Source organism: Bubalus kerabau, chromosome 1 (assembly GCF_029407905.1).
Source record: "Bubalus kerabau isolate K-KA32 ecotype Philippines breed swamp buffalo chromosome 1, PCC_UOA_SB_1v2, whole genome shotgun sequence".
Taxonomy (NCBI): domain Eukaryota; kingdom Metazoa; phylum Chordata; class Mammalia; order Artiodactyla; family Bovidae; genus Bubalus; species Bubalus kerabau.
Window position 1 is genome coordinate 205,821,330 of NC_073624.1, and position 18,420 is coordinate 205,839,749.

Here is an 18,420-nt window from a genome sequence, read left to right on the forward strand (position 1 = left end):
AGTGATGGCTTCACAAATTCATAAACTAAAAACCACCAAATTATATACCTTAGGTAAATTTCAGTTCAGTTGCTCAGTTGTGTCCGACTCTTTGCGACCCCATGAACCGCAGCACTCCAGGCCTCCCTGTCCATCACCAACTCCCGGAGTTTACTCAAACTCCTGTCCATTGAGTCGGTGATGCCATCCAACCATCTCATCCTCTGTCATCCCCTTCTCCTCCTGCCCTCAATCTTTCCCAGCATCAGGGTCTTTTCAAATGAGTCAGCTCTTCCCATCAGGTGGCCAAAGTATTGGAGTTTCAGCTTCAACATCAGTCCTACCAATGAACACCTAGGACTGATCTCCTTTAGGATGGACTGGTTGGATCTCCTTTAGTCCAAGGGACTCTCAAGTCTTCTCCAACAACACAGTTCAAAAGCATCAAATCTTCAGCGGCAATTTAATGGCATGTAAACTACATGGCTGGATGGCATCACCGAATCGATGGACGTGAGTTTGAGTGAACTCCAGGAGATGGTGATGGATAGGGAGGCCTGGCATGCTGCGATTCATGGGGTCGCAAAGAGTCGGACACGACTGAGTGACTGAACTGAACTGAAACTACATCTCAGTAAAACTGGGTTTTTTTTGTTTGTTTTTTTTTAAGACATTTTGTACCCAGGTCAAAAAGAATGCTTACTATAGCAAGGAAGCTGCTATAGAAAAGTAGTAAGAGGTTTCAAGCAAAAACCTGATTTTAATTACCAGTGATTCACCTGCCCCCACCCTACTCAAGTGTTCCCTATGTTAGCCATACAGCTCAGCAGCCTATATATTCTCTCTCTCATTGCTTTAAAAAAAAAAAATTAGACAACAATACACAGACAAAAACTCCAGGTTGACCTGGGATAGGCTATAGCAGTCAATGTTGGCTGCTCCCCGTCTTTTAATTATTGAAGGCACTGTGTTCCCAGAGCCCACCTCTGACAGGAAGGAGTGTCTGCTAGTAACAGGAGCCTGTGTGGATAAGGTTTTCTCTCCCTTCTGTCTGGCACAGGGAGAACAATGTACAAACCGAGCCATTCCTTAGCTAACAATAGAGCAGATCAGAAAGAGCTGATGCTTATCTGTGACTGAGAAGGCTCCACCATAGTATTTCTTAAAAACCTAAGTAATTTTAAACCCCTTTCAATTTTTTTTAATAAATAAGAAAGGAAACTGCCATTACATAGAAGGAGCAACATTCTTGGTACTCCTGAATAGCAAAGGGTGGGAATTTTTACCCATTCTTGAAAAAAGATAGGTGTTATAGGCTCCCCATGGCAATATTTCAGGGGAAGAAGGTCTTTGTTGTAGTTCCTTGTGGGTTTTTTTTTTTTTCTCCCCTGGGACAAACCTCATACATTCCATTCATAGAAAAGGTTTCCCTGGAAACTTCCATTCAGAGTAAAAAATGGACAGAGAGATGCAAAGTGAAAGCAAGGGAGAATGTTAATGAAGACAGTGAATTTTTTCAACCTGTTGTGAGATTTCTGTATTGACAGTGACCAGGAATATCACCTAACAGGAGCCTTCAGAAGAGTGCTTCTTCTGTATTCCACTGTCTGTGCCCCTTGACTACAAGGGCTTGAACACTCTGCCTTATCATTTGGGCCATAAAATGTCTCTTCTTACCTGTCAACATGGAGATTCAAGTCTGTCTCTTCTCTCTGTGTCCCAGTCATTGAACCTGATTCTCTCCCTCCAACATTAATGGTCTAACCTATAAAGAAACAAATTCCAGCATGTCTCTCCTGTACTCATGTTGCCTACAGCCTCTTCTCAAAGTATCTTTACACATGGCTTCAAGATTAAGGTAAGATATCAAAGGTCCAGTTCTTCAAAACCCTTAAGTGAATTTTTAAAAAAAAATAGAGATTACATACTTAGATACCACAGATATTTTATTTGCTGTGAAAAAAGTCTGATTTTAATTGATATTTCAGTTGACTCTTTCCTTAGAGGAAAAAACACTTTTTCCATGATGTCTAAAAAAAATCTAGAGGATATTTTTATTGGTGTTTCCTAAAAAGACAATTATGAATGATAGTGGCCATATGTAACATTGATGGAGTCACTCACAAAGAACTCTCAGGTTCATTGCCTCACTGGAAACTGCCAATAGTTGTTTGAAGTCCAGAAGATAGAATGGTTTCATAGGTGAGGAAGGAAATGAGCCTAGAGAAAGGAGAATGCTCATCAAATTCATAAAAGAAGCAATAAGAAAAGCCACGACCATAACCACATCCCTGACCTTTCATCCGAAACCAATTTCCCTCTCTCCATGAATGACCATCACACCTAATTCTGCCCCAAATGCAGCCTCGAGTGCTTTCCTCCTGGTAGGAGGAGGAACAATATAGGGGGAGGGGATTAAGAGGTACAAACTATTAGGTATAAAACAAGCTACTGGGATATATTGTACAACACAAGGAACACAGCCAATATTCTATAATAACTTTAAATGAGGTATAATCTTCAAAACTTGTGAATCACTATATTGTACATCTGTAACTTATAATGTTGTACATCAACTATACTTCAATTTAAAAAATTAATGAAATTTAAAAAAAAAGATTAGCCCTGCATTTGACAAAAACTACAACAGTTTAGTTAATAGGAAATAAGATTTTCTACTTGGAAAGTTGTCAAGAGTAGGTGTTGGAATTAAGAAAGAATAAAAAGAGAACATCTGCAGGGGACTAGAAGGTCACTCATAAAGAGGAATCACAGAGCTGGCTCCTCTGTCTATGGTCAAACTTAGTTTCCAAGGTGTACAAGCTAAAATGCCAATTCTTACAAAGAGCCTCAGAATTCAGCAACCAGAAGTAATGTCCCCTCCATGGATGTCACATGTCTTTTGCTATTGGACATACTGCTTACCAATCAGGAGGGAAGCTGCTCTTTTCAAGCACTGGGTCTAGAGCCAGATGATTTGAGCTCCATCTCTAACCTGGAGCGTGTGACTTAACCCTGCTGCATCTCCATAAAAAGAGACAGAATTCACTAGAGTTGCTGTGAAGATTAAATTAACTGATACTTCCAAAGCACTTGACAAATAGCACATAATCAATGTTCGCCTTTAGTGTTATCACTATTAATCTAAAATTCCCATTTTACAGAAAACAGAGGCATAGACAAAAGAAATACTTTGCACTGAGGCAAAACCATGTAAATAATAATAGTACCCAACTCACAAGATTGTTGTGATGATTAAATATATGTGGCATATTCCTTATGAAATGTAAGTTATTTGTGTACATATGTTCATACACCATTTAGATGGTGTATCCTTGAAGGCAAGAACGGTATCTCCTTGATCTTCCCCCTCCTCCATAGCCTGGAAGAAGCCTTCCACAGATACAGTGCTAAATTGGCATTAACCAAATTAATTCTACATACAGTCACTTCAAAGGATGCAGACGTCATATCCAGAGGTTATAAATTACCTAGTTTATTAAACTGATTGAATCTATGCTTTCACAGATTCAACCAAGAAGGATTTTTTCATTGTATTATCAACAAAACAACACTGACCATTGATATGGTAGGGACCGGCCTGCCCTCCAGTGTAGGGAGCCTTGGAATCATCTGGAGCACCCTGGTTGCTAAGGAGATATTTTTTCTCCTATCAACTGAGTCTAAATGTCTAACTCTCAAGCATTCATCCAAGTGAAGTATGAACTTTTTTTTTGCAGAAGTTCATCTCTAGCAAGACTAGGGGGCCAAAGGTGGGGTCCAGGAAAACCTCCTTAGCAATAAACACTACTCTGAATTATAGTCCTCTGATACTTGCAACTCATTGATTTCTTCCCAAATTCATGGCTTACTTCCTTAATTGGCCCCTAGCCAACACAGTTTACTTGTTCAGGAAAGTTCTCAATTGAAAGATTTCCAGTGGGCCTTGCTAGGGAAGGGAGTTACACAGGCCCACTCGATTCATCAGGATGTCCCCAGTGCAAAAGTGCTCAGAAGAGTCTATGCTGATGCTGTCTATCAGGGAGGAGGTAAAGACAGAAAGGCTTGGGAAACTTAACAAGTCTCCCGTTCAAGATGACTCCTGGTATCAGAGTTGAAAGCCTTGGTCAGAGAGCTGTGGGTGAGCTGGCATGGCTCATTCCCTTAAGCTGGTATTGTTCATTCTCTTGTTCACACCTGGTCTGTGGAAATTCATCTCAGAACTCCTTCAAAAACAATAATTTTGTCCAGGAGGAAAATCAAATCCATGACACCTACCCTAGGTATTTCAGAAGTTCCAGATTTAATGTTCAGTATTGGCTCAGATGGTAAAGAATCTGCCTGCAATGCAGAAGATCCAGGTTCAATCCCTGGGTTGGGAAGACTCCCTGGAGAAGGGAACAGCAACCCACTCCAGTATTCTTGCCTGGAGAATTCCATGAAAAGAGGAGCCTGGTGAGCTACGGTCCATGGGGTTGCAAAGACCTGGACACAGCTGAGCGACTAACCCATCACAGATGAGACTAACATGTTAGATTTTTATCCCACCTTTTCTTCTTTGTTGTCAGTACTGCTCTAACATCTGCATGCAGTGGTCTTTCACATTTTAAACACTGGTTCCAGAACATTAGAAAGACAAGTCAACCTGAATGTGGTTATTTATGAGCAAACTGAAAATAGAACTTTGAGTCACTAGAAGAAGGAAGGAATCTATTAACTCCCTTTTCTGACCAAAAAAGAAAAAATCATTCCCTGAGTTTCACACTCCAGTCCCTCTTAGAAATTATTCTAGGAACACAACACAAAATTATGGACATCCAAGGACACTCTGGCTAAACAAGGAAGAAAAGTAGGTGAGCAATGAACCTTATTAGCATGTGTCCTCTCAGGCTGATGACTGTCATTAGGCTGCTAGAGGATGACATCATTTTCTCTAAGAGGCAGTCAGCTCGAAAATGTCAGCTATCTCGGTGAATTAATTCCTGCAGCTGCTTTATGTTGCCTTCTGCTCCTTGCTAAAAGAAACGGACATATTTCATTTCTGGGATCTGTCAGACATGTTGCTGTTTTAAATATTACATCTGAAGCCCAATCCAATCTGAACATACTGTGTTTTGAGAAGCCTGGTGAAAAAATCATTGACTTCAAGAAAGTAAAAGGCCAAAGACTAAAGGTCCGTTTAGTCAAAGCTTTGGTTTTTCCAGGAGTCATGTATGGATGTGAGAGTTGTACCATAAAGAAGGCGGAGTGCCAAAGAATTGATGCTTCTGAACTGTGGTGTTGGAGAAGACTCTTGAGAGTCCCTTGGACAGCAAGGAGATCGAACTAGTCAATCCTAAAGGAAATCAGTCCTGAATATTCATTGGAAGGATTGATGCTGAAGCTGAAACTCTAATACTTTGGCCACCTGATGCAAAGAACAGACTCATTGGAAAAGACCCTGATGCTGGGAAAGATTGAAGGCAGGAGGAGAAGGAGATGACAGAGGATGCGATGGTTGGATGGCATCACTGACTCAGTGGACATGAGTTCGAGCAAACTCTGGGAGTAGTGAAGGACAGAGAAGCCTGGTGTGTTGCAGTCCACGGGTCACAAAAAGTCAGACACGACTTAGCGACTGAACAACAAAAGGCCAAGGTGTAAAACTCTGCAATCTCAGTTGAAAAGTAATCCCTTTGGGGGGTTCAAATTGCTTTCATTTTAAAATGTCATTTTTTCAAAAACTTGGCCAGTATGAAATTAGTAGGAACATTTATACTCTACTAATTCAGTTATAAAATAGTCATATGGGGAGGCAAGGGTAGGAGTGAGAAAAAAAAAAGAGATGCGCTATGAGAGCACAGATAATACAACTGTAAAACACAAACCATCCAAAAGTTCTGGCCTCTGAATGTAGCTGTTTCTCACTTCACTAGCCATATAAGGAAAAGAAATAGTGTCATTTATTAATATTTTCAGTAAACATTACTGAATGCCTGTATTTTTTCAGAGCCTGTGCTGGGCACTGATTTTTAAGATACTTCCCACCTTTAACAGAGCTCCAAGTGCAATGAGGGAGAGAGACATGTCAAGGGACACATCAAAAAATAATTTGGAAGTCCCATAAAAGAAAAAGATTCTGCAGAAATTTATGACAATGGGTTATAAAGGAACTTTTGGGGGTTTTATTTTTTCATTTTTTTGGCCACACTGCACAGCTTATAGGAAAATCCCTGACCAGGAATCTAACCCAGGCCCTTGTCAGTGAGACTTCAGAGTCCTAACCACTGGACTGCCAGGGAATTTCCTAAAGGAGGATTATTAAAGGAAGTTTAAAGACACACCCATACAGTCTTGTAAGTAGATGTAAGTGAGAGGACGTGGAAAAGAAAGAAAACTATCCTTAATAAATAACTCCATAGGCATCAACAACAATCTTCACAGGTGAATAAACCAGCTGGCTGTGACGTCAGAAGCAAAAAGAACCTTGCAATACCCCCCAAATAGCTCTCCTGTCCTCCGTGCAATGTTCGCAATACTTTGACCTGAAAGCAAATACTTTAAATCCACTGACTGCAATAAACATGAAGTATAATGAACTTATATTCTGTTGTCTTTCTGATTGTAAACTTGCAAAGAGCTGACTAGGAAAGCTTAATTTGTAAAGTAATAGGAAATAAAGAAAACTAAGAGCTAGGAAAAAATGATGTGCTTCCTTCCATGCTTTTCTTTTAAATTGTTTCAACTGATACACAGTGAAATGCACAGATCTTAGATGTTACAGTTTGATATTTCATGAATGCAAACCCTTCTCAAGCATCCCACACAGCTTCCTCCATTCCCTTTTAGTCCGTTTCTGCTGCCCTCCTGGCCAAAGGCAATCACTGTTCTCATTTTTTTCACCATAGATTAGTATCACATATGTTCTTAAATTTTATATAAATAGAAATATTCTGTATACACTCATTGCTTGTCATGGAACACAATGTATTCACTGTTATGAAAACCAGTAATTACTTCCTTTTTATTGCTGAGTAGTATTCCATGGTACGACTACACTACAGTCTGTTTATCTAGGATCTACTGTTGATGGACATTTGAATTGTTTGTAGTTTTTAGCTATTTGAATAGAGCTCTTATGAACATTCTTATACAAATCTTTCATGAATACATGTGATCATGTCTATTGGATAAATAACTAGGAATGAATAGCTGGGCTCTAAGGTCAGTGTGGGCTTTAACATTTTTGTGGGCATTTACCATGGAAGTTGGGGCATTTGAACTCAACCTTGAAGGATGAGATAGAAAAGGAAATAAAGGCCACCCCAGGCTCTAGCATAAGGATAAACAAAAGCAGAGGTAGAGGGGAAGCGTCTGTGGAATTTGGAAAGGTGATCAGTCAGATGTGAATCATAAGGGGCATGGAGGGTGTTCTTTCTGGCAAACAGCTCCTGGGATGTTTCCAACGTCTGGGTTATTGTCAGCAGAGTCTAGAGTCTGAAATAATTACTGGAACTTCTGAAAGTGTTATGAAGCTTCTCAGAAAATGTCATTGTTTCTGGGAAGCCTAAGAACATAACAACAACAACACAACCTTACCTCCTGTTCAAGTATCTGCTTCCAGGAGAGCTCATTTGGCAGAACAGGTATCCAGGTTGGTGTTGGTCCCACTCCCATCATTTCCACTGCTTCTTGAGCACAGGATCTGGACTAGAACAGGTCTTTCCCTGGTGGGACCCAGTCTCAACCACTTTGAGGGCACCAGCCAGTTCTCTGGCCCCCTTTGCACACTCAGCTCTATACTTAAGAGCTGTGGGATCTCCAGGGTTGCAGGTAACATGGGTTAGCTTGGCTGGAAATGTACATCCTTCAAATACTATCAGTTCAGTCTATTTTGTCAAAGCCCCCTTTAAGTTTCTTAACTTTTTTCAATGGGTTGAGATTTTTACATATTACTTTCGGCCATTAAAAGAGAAGTTCTTGAATGATACTCTCTGATTTGGTTTCTAGATCCCAACAAATGGTTCATAAATTAGGACCGATAGCTGGCATTCTGGGTCTACCTTATTTTCCTTGATTTTACTAACTATTCTTCAAGCAAATAAACTTCCAATCCACAAATTCCCTGAAAAGAGCTCTAAATCTCAAGAAAGGTATGTAATATTTATAAAATTAAATATAACATTGTAACAACAATCACACACACCCAAACATATACATTGGAATAGGAAATGGCAACCCACTCCAGTATTCTTGCCTGGAAACTCCATGGACAGAGGAGCCTGGTGGGCTACAGTCCTTGAGGTCACAAAGAGTCAGACACGACTGATCGACTAAGTGTGCAAGCATACACACACACTTACACTACAAGTCTGTGAAAGAGTAGATAGTCAGCACTGGTGTGTGGGCCTATGCGTTTGGCACTACACCCACCTCTTCCTTTCAAAGGAATCTTACATGTCCACAGGACTCTATTATTCATACAATTAATCATACAAGAACCAGACAGCCTGGGCTAGGTTGCACTGCGGTTACAGGGAAAAAGAAATGTCAGAGACAAATAAAAGCAGAAGCTTACGTCTCAGTCCCCTACTCACCTGCAGTAGAAAGGAAAAGATATTAGGAGCCTGGGAACAAATGTTTCAACCACCAGACACAGGCCTTGGGATAAGATTTTAACCTCTGAACGAAATGACTTAATCTCTAAAATAAGAATGTTATGCCAGATGATTTCTGAGATCCCTTCCAACACTGAAATTCTGTAACAAAGAAAAATCACCAAATTACAAGAACACTCATCAAATAGGCACATACTTATTGGACTGAACCACAGTTTGGCTGCTCCAATTGTTTTGGTCATCTCCATGATCAGTAATGTTCCCGGTGGCCCAATCAATTACGCCACGAGCTGTGTGGACCAGTAAAGCGACTAAGGCACCCTAAAGGACTGGGCATGGTCCCTGCAGTTCCATGCTCAGCTGGGGCTACAGGGGAAAATGCCCCAGCATCCCTTTGACTAGGGTTCTTTTTATCTCATCCTGTGGTCTTGGTCCTCTTTTATTTTTCAAATGGAAAAGAGTAACAAGGTCACATGAGCAAAAGAAAGCAGCTGAGAAGATGGAGTCAACATTCAGTGTTGTCGTCTTGAAGAACTCCTACCTGGCAGACACTGGCTCAGGAGAAACAAGCTCTGAATAAGTCTGTGCTTCTGGCAGTCTACTATATAGGTCAGCAAAGGAAGAAATAATTATGCTCTCAAGCCACAAAAAAGCATGGAGGGATACATATTTTTATGCCTCAAAGATCTTGTCTGAAAAGACTACACGCTGTATAATTCCAACTATATGTATGACATGCTGGGAAAGGCAAAGCTACAGAGACAGTAAAAAAAATCAGTGGTTGCCAAGGTCCTGGGAGGAGAGAAGGAGGGATGATTAAGGGGAGCAGAAAGGAATTTTTAGGACAGTGAAACTATTCTGTATGATACTTTAAAAGTGAATACATGACATTACGCACATGTCAAAATCTAAAGAGTTTGTTAACACAGAGAGTGAACCCCAATATAAACTGTGGACTTTAGTTAATAGAGATGCATCAGTATTGGTTCATCAATTGTAAGAAGAAAACCACAACAGGCAAATAACAACTACATGGGGAGGTAAGAGGTGAGTTGGAGCTTTGTACTTTCTGCTGTTTTTCTACAAAAAAAAAAAAAAAAGAAGAGTAGGTTTTCTAAAATTACTCTAAAAAAATACAAATGACTCTAATACACATAAGCAACATTTTCAAAATTAAGAAAAAAAAACAGAACCTCCAAATGCTGAAGATCTGACTATCTACCAGAGGAAAGAAGGGGTTAGGATGGGGCAAGTAGAGAAGAAGAGCAGGGACTGATGCTGCAGACTGTTTTAAGACCTACCCTAGTGATAGAAGGTCACCTCAGAAATCAGCCGACCTAGGCTTCAGTCCTGACTCTGCCACTGCCCTGCTCTCCTACCCTGGACAAGTTTCAGGACCTCTCTCCCAGAGTTAGTGTCTTCCTTTTTAAAATGGTACTTCTTAAGGGCTCTTGCAAGAATCCACTCAGATAATGCATGTATATATTATAACAAAGTGTCTGGCCCATTGTAGGATATCAAGAAAGACATATTATCACTAGTCATTTTAGTTAAATTACTTAACTATTTTAAACCTGTTGATGTGTAAGAATCAAGGCCACTAAGAACAGGAAACATATGCAAACTGTTTCACTCTGATGCCTGGCCACTGTCTAGGTGAGCCCTCCAAGTACTGTACAGATAGAATGTGTTTTATAATCAGACTGGTTCTTTTCTGACTTGAATCTTTATCAGCTCACTTACAAGTTTTACTTTTGTCGAGAGGGTCATGCTTTTCAATAATCGCCAAATGCTACCAGTTTATGAATGGCTCTCTGGGAACAAGTTAGGCCCTTTAGCAAATGACATCAATCAACTCTTTCAGGCCACATGGGTATTCACTAATAAATATTCCCACAGTGCATTTAAAGAGTATCTTTGTAGTTTAGGTCAGTTACTATCACATTTCGTACTTATTCCCACAGGGTAAATGCTTTGTATATTTGGAGAATATAACATTATTTTATGAGGATAATCAGTGCCAAAGTAAAAAGGTCCCTTTTTCTATGAATGCATACCTAAGTTCCTTCAAATACTCTGTTACTTATTTTATTAAAATAAAATAAATCTAAAATAGTCATCTCTGTTCACAGTAAAAATTGCCGATTGTGTCATTTTTAACTACTCAGCATGCTTTCTTCCTAATCTTTCCAAAGCCGTGAAATGTTTCAGTACTTTCAAAAAATAGTTTTCATTTATAAAATCACATACGCTTTTTCTATTGGTTTCAGCTCAGTCACTGTATTGAAAACAACTAATTAACATCCTGTGTCACTGATTATAAATAGCACCCAATACTAATCATTAACATCTACTCTCAAATTTGCAATCTTGTTTCCTCTTTCACAACATGAAAGATTTCACTGGAAGTGCATGAGCCTTATCATAGACTCAGCCATTTATCACCAAGAACTGTGGCTTCTTTAATCAGCCAGCCTTAACAGGCATTGGGTTTGTCACAGGAAGTAGGTATAGACTTTCTTCCCCTCGACTTACCATTATCTAATTAGGTAGGCGAAAGCAAACTGATTCTTTGAAGAATAAGAACCTAGATGCAAATACTTTAAATAACATTTCTCTATCTTATAGATCATGGGATTCCCTGGCGGCTCAGTGGTAAAGAACGCTCCTGCCAATGCAGGAGATATGGGTTCAATCCCTGGGTTGGGAAGATCCCCTGAAGAAGGAAATGGTAACCCACTCTAGTATTCTTGCCTGAGAAATCCCATGGACAGAGGAACCTGGTGGGCTATAGCCCATGGGGTTGGAAAAGAGTCAGACATGACTGAACAACTAAACAACATCTTGTAGATCATATTCTCTTTAAATGATTCTGACTGATACATAAATATCAAGCAAAACATTTTTTTTAAAAAGGGTAAAATTCATTCAAATCTACTGAAAATCACCTCATCTATTGGGAGAACATCCTTGATGATTAATCATCCATTGCCTTAAGAATGAAAAATCCAAAAAGTTTTCAGAATCAAAATTGAGGGATATATCTAAGCCTCTAGTTAAAGCTACTCTTGGCGTGTATGCATGCTTAGTCACCCAGTCGTGTCCGACTCTTTTCGACCCTGTGGACAGTAGCCTGCCATAGCGGGAGGGGGGCACTTCTCTGTCCATGGAATTTTCCAGGCAAGAATGCTGGAGTGGGTAGCCATTTCCTACTCTGAGGAGAGCTACCCTTGGCACAAACAGACAAACGTGCTTGTGCATTGTCCTATTGTTTATTTTTCAAATGTTAGAGCACACCATCCAGGATGATTGAATTGCTATAGCTGCCTTTCCTGGACAAATGCCATACGGCTTTTTTTTGGCCACTTAGATGCATAATATGGGCAGTCCAGGAAGCTACCAGAATAGGGGAATCCAGTCAGTGCCTTGTTAGGTAGTCTAGGCAGGAAAGGATTTGGATCCTCCAGGTTCACTTTAAAAAAAAAAAAAAAAAGAAGTATGTGCAAGAAGGTAAAAAGATTCAGAGAAGTAAATAAAAAGGTCCCAAGAGCTCAGGTGGGGAAATAAAGTGCAAAGTCATAGTAGATCATCAAAGACACAGGAAAGAAAAAAAAAAAAAATCATGTCATAATGCACTGAGCTAGCAAGCAGGGTTATTTTATCCAAGGACAGATTTTTGCAGTTTCTTACCACTTTGCCATGAAAGTCAGGCAATTGGTGCTTAATATACACCAAGACCTAGGCAACAGCAGTGGACAAGACAAAGTCCCTCTTCTCCTGGAGTTTATATTTTAGCCATAAAGTGCAGATAATAAGCCAGGAAATAAACAATACAATTTTAGAAAATAAGACATGTTGTGAAGAAAACAAAATCAGGAATGGAATAACGGGAGGAAACTAGAACTGGGGGAGTGAAATGTCAATCAGTGTTTGAAACAGAGATCTCAACAAACTGTCCAGGGTTCCTCCCCAAAGGAGCATCAGAATGGCAAGGCCAGAGCTTCCCAGTACAATATGGAGACAATTGTAGGTGATTAATGGGTTTAAATAGTTGTGCATATCTTCTGTGCTATCCTTTAATGGCAAAGTACTACTTCTCTATTTTAAGACAGTGATGACAACTCTTAATAAAGTTATTTAACAACAATAAAAAAAAAAACAGGGACTTAAAACTATTAAGTAAATAATGGTGCAGATAATATACAGACAAGGGGAAATCATGAAAATAGCACAAGAATAGCTGAATTAGTCAACTGAGTGTATCATATCACTTGTAATTAATATCATCAAACTGGAACCTACATACGATGTTAGTACTCCATTTGGAACCCCCTCCTTTTTTCTTCAGATCAAAAGACGGAAAAAGAAGGGCTTCCTTGGTGGTTCAGTGGCAAAGAATCCACCTACCAATTCAAAGGACACGGGTTCCATCCCTGGGCCAGGAAGACCCCACGTGCAATGGGCAGCTGAGTCTGCGTGCCACACTACTGAGCACACTGGAGCCGGCGAGCTGCAACCTCTGAGCCTCGTGCCGCCACGAGTGAAGCCTGTGCATCTAGAGACCACGCTCCACGAGAGAAGCCCCCACAGCGAGAAGCCCAGCAAGGCACCTACAGAGACGACGTCCACTTTAAAGTTATCTTTATGTGTTTCAAAAACATATGGAAATGCAACTACTCCATTAGAAAGCATGACTGACATAGAACTTTACAGGGAAAATGCTTTGCATGGGGGACTGATGACACTGAACTGCAGTCTCACAACTGCAGTGATAATATACCAAAGGCAACTAGAGAGTAGTTAAGAGAAGAGCAAACACTTTCTCAGGGACTCTAGGGAAAAAGTGCAAAATTCACAGTTGTTGCTATTGTTTAGTCACTAAGTTGTGTCTAGCTTTTGTGACCCTATAGACTATATAGCCTCAGACTGTTCTGTCCATGGAATTTCCCAGGTAAGAATATTGGAGAGGGTTGCCATTTCCTTCTCCAAAACTCATTGTGCTATATTTAAAAATTGCATGATTCACCTTGCCTTATGTCCCTGGATATGTTCCAGTGTCTCCTGGTTTATAGTTTATGGGAACCTGAATAGAATGTGTATCGAACTGTTGTGTGAAAACTGTATAAATCTTAATTATACTGAATTGGTTCATAGCTTTTCAGGTATACTATATGCTTCTACTTAACTGTATATTCATTGAATTAATTCAAAGTGAGAGTTTGATATTGAAACTCCAACTGAAAATCTTAATTTATCTACTTAGAAAAATAATTGTAATATATAGTAGAACTATATGTAACCTTTTTCTATATTTTCCAAGTCTCCTGTAAATGTGTTATCCTACTTTCATAACTTAAAAAATAAAAAAGGAAGAGAAAAAATATAAATAAATAAAAATTACATGATTCAACTAGGATCTTACTTCCCTCCTAAGCTGTCCATTCATCCTTTACTTCCATAGCTGGGCCTCAGGCAATCATGGTCTCTGACTGAGGGGCAGTAGCCATGTCTTCAGTTCAGTTCAGTCACTCAGTCGTGTCCGACTCTGTGACACCATGAACCACAGCATGCCAGGCCTCCCTGTCCATCACCAACTCCCACAGTTTACCCAAACTCATGTCCATTGAGTCAGTTATGCCATCTAACCATCTCATCCTCTGTCGTCCCCTTCTCTTCCCTCCTTCAATCTTTCCCAACATCAGGGTCTTTTCAAATGAGTCAGCTCTTCACATCAGGTGACCAAAATACTGGAGTTTCAGCTTTAACATCAGTCCTTCCAATGAACACCCAGGACTGATCTCCCTTAGGATGGACTGGTTGGATCTCCTTGCAGATCAAGGGACTCTCAAGAGTCTTCTCCAACACCATAGTTCAAAAGCATCAACTCTTTGGCGCTCAGCCCTCTTTGTAGTCCAACTCTCACATCCATACATGACCACTGGAAAAACCATAGCCTTAACTAGACAGACCTTTGTTGGCAAAGTAATGTCTCTGCTTTTGAATATGCTATCTAGGTTGGTCATAACTTTCCTTCCAAGGAGTAAGCATCTTTTAATTTCATGGCTGCAATCACCATCTGCAGTGATTTTGGAGCCCAGAAAAATAAAGTCTGCCATTGTTTCCCCATCTATTTGCCATGAAGTGATGGGACCGAATGCCATGATCTTAGTCTTCTGAATGTTGAGCTTTAAGCCAACTTTTTCACTCTCCTCTTTCACTTTCATCAAGAGGCTTTTGAGGTCCTCTTCACTTTCTGCCATAAGGGTGGTGTCATCTGCATATCTGAGGTTATTGATATTTCTCCTGGCAATCTTGATTCCAGCTTGTGCTTCTTCCAGCCCAGCATTTCTCATGATGTACTCTGCATAGAAGTTAAATAAGCAGGGTAACAACATACAGCCTTGATGTACTCCTTTTTCTATTTGGAACCAGTCTTTTGTTCCATGTCCAGTTCTAACTGTTGCTTCCTGGCTTGCACACAGGTTTCTCAAGAGGCAGGTCAGGTGGTCTGGTATTCCCTCTCTTTCAGAATTTTCCACAGTTTTTTGTGATCCACACAGTCAAAAGCTTTGACATAGTCAATAAAGCAGAAATAGATGTTTTTCTGAATTGAAGAAAGTGGGGAAAACCACTAGACCATTTCAGGTATGACCTAAATCAAACCCCTTATGATTATGTAGTAGAAGTGAGAAATAGATTTAAGGGCCTAGATCTGATAGATAGAGTGCCTGATGAACTATGGACGGAGATCCATGACACTGTACAGGAGACAGGGATCAAGACCATCCCCAAGAAAAAGAAATGCAAAAATACAAAATGGCTGTCTGAGGAGGCCTTAAAAATAGCTGTGAAAAGAAGAGGAGTGAAAAGCAAAGGAGAAAAGGAAATATATATCCATTTGAATGCAGAGTTCCAAAAAATAGCAAGGAGAGATAAGAAAGCCTTCCTGAGCGATCAACGCAAAGAAATAGAGGAAAACAATAGAATAGGAAAGACTAGAGATCTCTTCAAGAGCCATGTCTTACAGTATTTTGTATTTAGTTTATGTCCTGACACAGTTTATTTCCTAGATTATAGATTAAATAAATATGTACTAAATAAACAAATTGATTAATTCACATGAATTTATATTTGTGAACTCTCATTCACGATAAATAGAAGAGATTTTTACACAGTTGGAACAATATCCCTAATGACAAATCAGTGTCACTTCTGGAAAAGCACTAACATAAGTTATAAGAGTGTGTTAGATGCTGTTAAAAACAAAAAAACAACATGAATATGCTGATCAAAATCTTTAGAGAAGAGAAGGCTCACAACAGTGGGATGGAAGGTGAGCAGTAGAATTAAACTCAGAAGTAAGTCTTTGTAAAGAATTTCATCCACCAGATAGAAGAGTGTAACCTGAGGTCAGGCAGTAGGATAGTTTCAAAACACTCTGTATTCAAAGGTCAATATGTTAACAGGCAGTGTCCTGTAAAGACAAGTCTAACAGCAGGCAGTAGACCCCCAACCACCAAGATGAGACTCAAGTCATGGAAACCCAACCCTGAGAGAAGGGTGATGGCAAGAAGTCAGGTAACATTCAAAGGGACAACAGTACTACTACATTTTCCACTGGCAATAAGCCTAACTACAAGCCTTTAGTGAGTGCCATAGTAGGTACCAACATCTTTCCAAGGCTTTTATATGTATTATTTAAAGTTCGTAATAACATTCTGAGACAAGTACTGCTATTATACTGGTTTGACAACTGAGAAATCACAAAAGCATGGAAAAGCTTGCCTAAGGTTAAACAGCTAATAAGTAGAAGATTTGAACCCAGGACCTATGGTCCAGAGTCACTATGCTAACTACTACCTGTTACAGGCATTTATAGAGACAGAAACTCAAGCACAGAAATTCACTTAACAGAACTTGGTACAAGGTAAAGTCTCGGGCACAAGGCAGAAAATCCATGTGTCAGAGCCAAAGCATATGTCCAATGATAGATTATCATCAAAGATAACTTAGTGGTGCATCCTAGCATGCTAGGCTAGACTTCCAAACGTTTCTTCTGACTCAGGTTAGAAACTGGTCCTGAGACTTAGACAAAGCTAATTAGGTACACAAAAGGGTATGGCTGCAGTGACCTGAAAACCATGCAGGTCTTAAATGATAAAGGTCATAAAATGCTTTATTCCAAGGTCTACCAATAAGTGCAACAAGAGACAGAGACAGAATACATACTTAAAACATTCTGCTGTCATCATGACTGAAAGTAAACCATAAGTTTTCTCATCAAAGTCAAGAAGAAGATAAAAATACCTACAATGATTATCCTTAATTAGTATCATTTTCAAGTCTTAGCCAAAGCAATTAGACAAGAAAACAAAATAACAAACAGAGTGATGCATATAAGAAAGGAGGGAGGGAAATTTATCAAGTTAACAAACAATACTATTATATACTAGATTTGAGTGAAAACTCAAGTCACCTGAAATTCCTAGTCTCAATATCTCATTTGTGTCTCTGACCCTATGTTCACAGCATCCAAGGTGGTTCCTCATCGATCTATAATAAAGTAACTGTGTGTCCTGTGATAACTAGAAGTAATCCTTTGTCTCCATCCAGCCTAAACAAAAAGAGTATGTTTTATAGTCAGTCTCTAATCTAATTAAAATGGGACCAAATCTGAAAAGGAAATCTGTCATTTGAGTAACTCACTCAACCAAACAATGCTTGCTAAAAGCAATTCATTCTTTTGTCATACTACCCAAAGGATGTTTCCCCTGTTTCACTACTTACATTTAATTCTGCAATTAATACCTAAATGTGGAAAGAGGGGAAGCTTTATTAGTCACATTTCTAGTTAAATATTATCATATTACTATGTTTTATTCTAGTAATAGTTCTAAAATTAGGCTGCTTAATAACAATAATGAATGTGTCTTTCTTCTAAATACAGTTTTGCAATCTTAGACTGATAGCAGGCTAATTTAAGAGCTGAAGTGCATTGTAAATTTGGAAGCTATCCCCAAGCAATCACACAGAACAAACCTAATCTTTTTTCCTCAGGATAGGATATTCCTTCCTCTTGACCCAGACCTTCCTTTGCCAGGATGCTGATTTGCACGGATAGCAGCCAATTTCACTGCCCTGAACTGCCCTGCAGAGGCCTGTGGGTGGAAGTGAACTGCCTTCTTTCTTCAGAGCATCCTGTACGTCAAACTATTGTACTCCACAGTGTTTGTGTGTGTGTATGTATATCTGTGTTTGGGGTGGGACTTGGTGCATTGCCTGAGTTGAGAGAAAGCTTCTTTTATCCAACAACCTGAGGTTACCAGCTGGAATAGCAGACAGAAGCAAAACATTGAACTTACGTCAGATCAAGGGATGGAAAGAAAATGCTGGCACCCAGCTAGTTAAAAGAAGGGGGAAAATAAACACCTTTTCATGGACTCTGGAAAGAAAAGCACATTTAAAACTCACTAAATGATTGAAATGGAAGAGTAACTGTGAATTATTTTCAAAGAAATCACATTTCTGTTTTTTATGAGATATGTATCAAGGTATATACGTTTGCAAACGGAAATATATTTCAATCCTCCCAGGTGTGAAAGGAATTCATAAGGCTGGCTTTGTGCATCTTCACAAGAAAAATTGCTGTCAACAAGAGAATCTTAATCTAAAACTCCCTGCTGAACTTGGTACAGAATCACTGCTCCATGAGAGCTGGCATCCTGCCTGATGCTGGGAGAGAGAAGGGCTGAGCCTAGGAGAGGTCAGGGCTGTTTCAGATCAAGTTCTGTCTTATTCCCAGTATATTCTTCAACTTGGAAGATGAGCCTCCGCCTCTGTGGGG